This window comes from Schistocerca nitens, chromosome 4, assembly GCF_023898315.1.
Source record: "Schistocerca nitens isolate TAMUIC-IGC-003100 chromosome 4, iqSchNite1.1, whole genome shotgun sequence".
NCBI lineage: Eukaryota > Metazoa > Arthropoda > Insecta > Orthoptera > Acrididae > Schistocerca > Schistocerca nitens.
In genome coordinates, this window is record NC_064617.1 from 334816171 (window position 1) to 334823219 (window position 7049).

Genomic DNA, 7049 nt, shown 5'->3' on the forward strand with positions numbered 1-7049 from the left:
TGAAACCATTGTTAGATTAAGTATTGATTTTTGTCATTGATTTCTTTTGTAATTGTCAGGGAATTGTTTCACTATGTATTTAATTGAGAAGTATTTCAGTCTGTCTCAAGAGTTTGATTAATTTGTGATGCCACTGGAGGCAGATTTACATACGAAGCGATTGTTCAAAGAGCTTCTAGCGTTTTGTTGATTGAATGAGAAAGAATCGCTTTCAGAATATAGTTTTTTTAAAAAAAGAATTACGTGTTTGGGTTAACATTTATCGAGTTTAGGTTTGACCAAACCCTTTCTCTTGAATTATATGTAGTTGAAGTAAGCAGCAGCAGGAGCCGCCATACAGAACATGCATTGGACTCAGCATGAGTAATAGGTTTTTTTTATGTTTTTGTTAAATAATGGAATGCAGCAGATGAAGCAGTGGCAGCAGAAAGACCAAGTAACTTATTTGTTGCGCACAGGACCAATTAAAAAAAAAAGTTCAGGCGACCTCTGTAATAGTAAAGTTAACAAGAGTACAAGCACGAGATTTTCAGTAGAAAACACGACAGCTGCCACCAGCCATCTTATATGGTGGGGACAGAGGGAGCTCGTGGTATGGAGCCACCGGAGATGTGGCTCAGCAGGCGCACACCACTGGGTCCGCCAGATCCCACCGTGACCGCTAATGGCGTCAGATGGAAACTCACAATTCTGACGCCAGTTTCGACGACCATGGAGTGGTATCGATACGTGATACCACACCCTTAACTCGCAACATTTTGGTTTGTTTTAAGACAGCTAGGTTATAAAGACATTATAACTAGCATCTGTAGTGTGAAGTGTAGGCACAAGCATATTAGCTGGTAAGATTATTTTAAACTTTCATTTTGATGCTCATTGTTTGGGAGAGTTTTACACTTTAATTAAATGTAAGCTGTGTTTGATGTCAGATTCCTTCTGTTACTTTATATTTTACATAAAAATATGTTAGCTTATAATTCCAATATGTTATTTTTAAGCTCAAATATCGATAGTAGTATGAGCATGAATTTGGCTTTTTTCTTTTTTTGTTTAATTTTTCATAGTGATATTAAAAACATCTCGTTGAATACTTCAACATTTGCAATTATTTTCACTTTTTATCTCATCAATTCATTAAATTATAAATCGTATAATAAAATTTTATACAGTGAAATAATAAGTCTTAAATGCAGTGTTACAGACTTTTGATTCTTAATTTGCTCTAAAGAAATAGATATGGTTAATTTTTACTTAATTTACTTAGGTAATCTCCGCACTAAAGGTTCATCCTAGGGGTCTATAGATTCTAACTAAGGCGCTAAACCTCTGAAAGGAGCGCTGTGACGTAAGGTGCTTAAAACAAGGGCATCAGCAACTAATTGTTTCCCAAACCTTCCTGTTCAAAGAAGCTTTGCTATATCAAACATTGTTGCAGAACTGAGGAAAATTTTATAGAAGAATTTCTTGTGAAGCGAAATTGGTTTATGAGAAAACTTGAGAGGGAGAACAGAAGAGTATTGTGAGTATGGTGCTGCACGAGAATGTTAGGAACCTGTATAGAGCAGATAACATTGAAATAAAATAATAGGCAAACAAAAAAATTATGAGACTGCCATTGTATTTACAACCCTTCTTTCTGGTGATCGAAAATCATATGCGCATTATCTCGTCTCACTCAGTCCTGAAACTCCTGTTTATTTATCAATAGTTGTGACTCTGATGATCCGCCGCTTTAAAACACACACCAAAAGCAGAACACAGCGCTCTACAGTGCAGTACTACACCATTAGCTCATTATTCAAACTCCTGTACTTATACTTCCTCAGAATGGAGCAGGCGGGAAACAGCGTTGTCGCTTTGTCGGTAAATTCTCTTCTTTCGCGTGCACCGACGCTACCTGCCTTTCCGCACTCGGTCGCCGCCATCGATTAGCTGCTGCCGGTTCTTACTCCTTACAGTTCGTAATGTACAACGCTCAAAAAATATTTTTAACATACGGGGTTGGTTGGTAACAATGAAACGTATAAAACAGATGAAGTGTTTAATAGATATGTAGAGATGAAATGGTTGGTACAAGAAATGAAAAATGGCGAAACGCTTTAAAGAAATTGACAGAAACTGATGACTTATAAAAAAAAACTGAAAAAGTATCAGATCAAGAGTTTAAGAAATAAAACCGAGTAAGAAATAAAACAGATATGACAGAAGTTTGACATGCCTTTGCATGATGCTCGAAATATATCTGCAACAAATGGGACAGCACGGTCATCAGACAAATATCCTCTGTTACTCTAGAAAATTCTAAGTTAAAGAGTGAACTTAATTTACTGAATCGTCAACTCATTTGCTGTACATGATTTCCAGCATCATTCATAGGTGCATCACATATTTCTCCAACCTATTGTATGTTTTGCTGTTGCACAGATCATTTTATAAAACGTTTCTCTTTTTTCAATTTTTTTGACCGTTAAATAACACGGCAATCAAGTTCGGCTATGACCACCAAACTATTCGTAGGGAACTCTCCTTCGCTGCAGACTGATAAAGTTCTAAAATGCAACATAATAAATTGAGATGCACCATTAACGGAAGAGGAAAGCAGGTTGTTAATTCAAACATGGCTTTTGTAACAAAATCAACGTACTAAGTTACAGATACGTGAGCGACACTTAGCCATCGAAAACGAACGAGAGAGAGAGAGAGAGAGAGAGAGAGAGAGAGAGAGCTCACAGCTTCTGCTTTTATATTGTTCAAGACAAATTATGGCGACTGCGTTCAGCTTGTTATACAGGGCAATATACAGGGTGATTCCCGAAAATATGCAAATATTTTAATATGTTATTCTACAAGTAAAACTAAAGAAAGAAGTTCATATAAAACATAGGTTCTCAAATGCTTAATTACGGAGTTACAGCTAATAAAACATTTTGCCTGAAATCAAGCAACTTCGCTAATAAGAAGTCATCGCAAAGTGCACGAGGTTAAAGTAAAGCACGATTTCTATTTATTTTGTTGTTATTGGTCTGGTGAATCGAATAAAACATGTCCCAGACGTGTATCTGCAGTAGTTATCCAGAACAGCCACAGAAGCAAAGAGTATTATACAAGTAAATTTGCTTGTGTTCCATTAAGAATGTAGAAACGTTTATGTAATTGTTGGCAACCGTTAGTGAGTTGTTTCAGTCGTTTCCTAGCCTCGAAACGAGTTAGTTCGCTGTATCGCTCACTGCAAGAACATAATAACACATTTAAATGAACATTTTTCCACAGAAATGGATTTGTGGTGGTGGCCACCCAGATCGCCCGATTTAACACAAATGACTTTTGTCTATGGGGATGGACGAAATGCATAGTTTATGAGGACAAAGTCAATACACGTGAGTCCTCATTTGCTCGCATTATGAATGCAACAGATGAAATTAAGAACAACCCTGTGAAACTGAATCGAGCAACGAAATCTGTTCATACACGTACAGTTAAATGCACTGAACTCGGTGGAGACATTTTCGAACATTTATTGCGGATGTACTGTGAAATTGTATGTACACTGTCCAACTTTCTTAACACTGAGCTTTAAAAATGGTTCAAATGGCTCTGAGCGCTATGGGTCTTAACATCTGAGGTCACGAGTCCCCTAGAACTTAGAACTGCTTAAACCTAACTAACCTAAGGACATCACACACATCCATGCCCGAGGCAGGATTCGAACCTACGACCGTAGCGGTTGCGCGGCTCCAAAATGAAGCGCCTAGAACCGCTCTGCCACACCGGCCGGCTATCCGGTTTAACATGAATTCACGTGTGCTATGGTATTAACAAAAACAGATTATCTGACACATTCATACTGTTTCAGTTAACGTTATTACCATCATTTTTCGAAAATTAAATTCTCTACAACTTCTGTTGAAAAATTCGTGCAACTGTCTGGAATTTTAAAAATAAATTGAGCCAAGTAGTTAATAAATTAAAAGTTTTACGAAATTATGTCTTTGCTTCTGTGGATGTTCTGGAAAACTGCAGACACACGTCTGGGACATGTTTTATTAGATTCACCAGATCAATAACAACAAAATAAATAGAAATCGCGCTTTATTTAACCTCGTACGCTTTTGTGATGGCTTCATATTAGCGAAGTTGCTGTATTTCAGGCAAAATCTTTTATTAGCCGTAACACTGTAACTAAACATTTTCTGACCTATGTTTGTACCAACTTTTTTCTTTAGTTTTACTTGTAGAACAATTTATTAAAATATTTGCATATCTTCTTGAATCACCCTGTATAAACATTCTTCTGGAACATTCTTTATCGGAACAGCGCAAAAACACATTCCCTACATTAAATCAGGAACTTTTCCCCTTACTTTACAGATTTATTTACCCAGAGAAAATTTATTCTTAGTGTCTTTTAGAATTAATTAAACTTTTGGAGCATGTTGTATTAATTATTCAAAAAGCAACATTTCAATAGCTCAATGACACTTGGACCGTACATAGAGGGAACTGCTACAGTATAATACAGAAGGTAATTGAAACAAATACGTAATGAGACGGACAGAAATGACACACACAGGCTTCGCTGAATTTTATTTCTTTTCCGCAGTCTTGCTGATGTTCTGCCACTGCGGATTTGTTGTGTTGCCCTAGACGAATATAGCGCTCATGTTCCCGAATGCGCGTTGCTATTGGCCTACCAGTCTCGCCGATGTATGCATCTCCACATTCGCATTCCACCTTGTAAACGCCTGCAGTGTGTAATGCATCCACCTTGTCCTTAGTAGAGCCTAGCACATCCTGGATCCTATGACCACTATAGAAGACAGGCTGCACCCCAACGCGGCGAAGGTGTTTGCCTATTCGGTCAGTAACATTTTTCACATAAGGTAAGCGCACTGTTGGCTGCAGTTTGTCTATTTCTTGCTTTTCTTTCTGACTTCTGTTCGTCGACAAGGCTGTGTTTATCGACATGACTGTAGCCATTGGCTAGAAACGTTGTGAGTACCCTTTTAAGCTCAGGTGTGATGTTTTGAGCATCACTTAGGCGCTGCGCACGAATTCTTGTTCGTTACATTTGACTTTTGAATTCACGCCATGACGTAACGAGTCTGCCAGACGCTATGTATCTTAAAACAACCTGTAAGCTTCCTATAGTATCTCGTTAACTAACGAAGTTACGTAAAAATGTTTGTCGCCAGCTACAAGAGATGAAGGATGCGCCAAGGGAAGTAAACAACTTTTGGGTCCTGGTTTGCATGAAACCAGTATGGGAGAAATCGTCTTGCTGGAAAACCGAACTCACGTCAAGCTGACAAAATTCCGTTGAGCGTATTTCTAGAAGTCTCAGTGATTTTGCTAACTGAGGTTCCACGCGTCTGACTGGGCGTCTTTGAGATGAGAGTAAGATTTGAGAGATGACGGCTAACCTAATATGTGTCAACTCCACTAAAGATTCCAACCTAACAAACCCATAAAGCCAACGGCCTTGCCGCAGTGGTAACACCGGTTCCCGTCAGATCACCGAAGTTAAGCGCTGTCGAGCTGGGCTAGCACTTGGATGGGTGACCATAAGGTCTGCCGAGCGCTGTTGGCAAACGGGGTGCACTCAGCCCTTGCGAGGCAAACTGAGGAGCTACTTGATTCAGAAGTAGCGGCTTCGGTCTCGGAAACTAACATACGGCCGGGAGAGCGGTGTGCTGACCACATGCCCCTCCATATAGGCATCCAGTGACGCCTGTGATTTGAGGATGACGCGGCGGCCGGTCGGTGCCTTTGGGTCTTCAGGCCTGTTCGTGAGGAGGAAACCCATAAAAATCACGCCTGCCTTTTACGATTACAGGAGATCCCGCATCGCAGTATTAGAACAAAATTTTAAATTTTTGTGGCGAGGGCCCCAAACTGGAGCCCAGTCAGCCTTTCGCTGAAACCGTTTGTATCAATAACTGTATTGGAATGATTTCCACCAGGATGGGAGCCAAGCGACGGTTATTCCTCGCACCCGTTTGCACTATCACGCAACTGCGACCCTACTGTTTATGCCAAAAAAAATGGTTCAAATGGCTCTGAGCACTATGGGACTTAACTTCGGAGGTCATCAGTCCCCTAGAACTTAAAACTACTTAAACCTAACTAACCTAAGGACATCACACACATCCATGCCCGAGGCAGGATTCGAACCTGCGGCCGTAGCGGTCACGCGGTTCCAGACTGTAGCGCCTAGAACCGCACGGCCATCCGGGCCGGCATTTGTGCCACAAAAGATGCATTTCACTTTTATTAAATGATTCTTTCACGCATCGCAGTAGAAACCAACACACCACGTTTGGTGGGGAATGTGATGATTATTAGTGTTTTAGGGCGCACAACAGCGAGGGTATCAGCGCCCGTGGGGAATGTGTTGTGTGACTCCGTCCTCTGTCTGGACATCACATCTGTAGCCAGCATAGCACTCCTTTTACCAAAAAATTAAATTTTTAAATTAATTCGTTATGGTTTTACGCCTGTTCTTTGAAAGTATTTCAGTACGCAGAAAATAGATTCCCTATTGACTTTCCCACAATCCGAGAATAAGTAACAGTATGTCTGCAGAATGATTTGCACATACTGCTTTTTGTTGTAATTCTTGGCAATGTAGCGTACGTGCACTCTTAGAAATTGAATTATATTCCACAGTGCAGTTATACGTCGTGGCACCCACAACACTTTTTCCTGTTTCTTTTATTCACATTATGATGGATACGAATAAAAAGCTAATGAAATTTTGTTCTGAAAGCTGAAGAACTTATTCATGTAGGTTGCTGCGCTCTAGCAGTTTACAATTTCCCACTTCTATGATGTAATCACAATATAGACAAAACTTTTGTTTTTGGAGGGTGTCCGCCTTGGAAAAAACATAATTTTATCTTTTATACTATATCCCAGACATGATGTCCTGATGTTTCAGCGTCATCTGTGAGCTTTCACTTGCTTTCTTCACGGTAAATGATAACAGCCAAGCAGGGCGGAAAGGCCGAGCAGTTCTAGGCGCTACAGTCTGGAACCGCGCGACCGCTACG

General features: G+C 39.9%; 1 pseudogene; it reads left to right on the top strand.

Moving 5' to 3' along the window:
• The first annotated feature begins 5469 nt into the window (after positions 1-5469).
• Positions 5470-5587, top strand: LOC126254032 (5S ribosomal RNA; annotated as a pseudogene).
• Positions 5588-7049: the final 1462 nt, after the last annotated feature.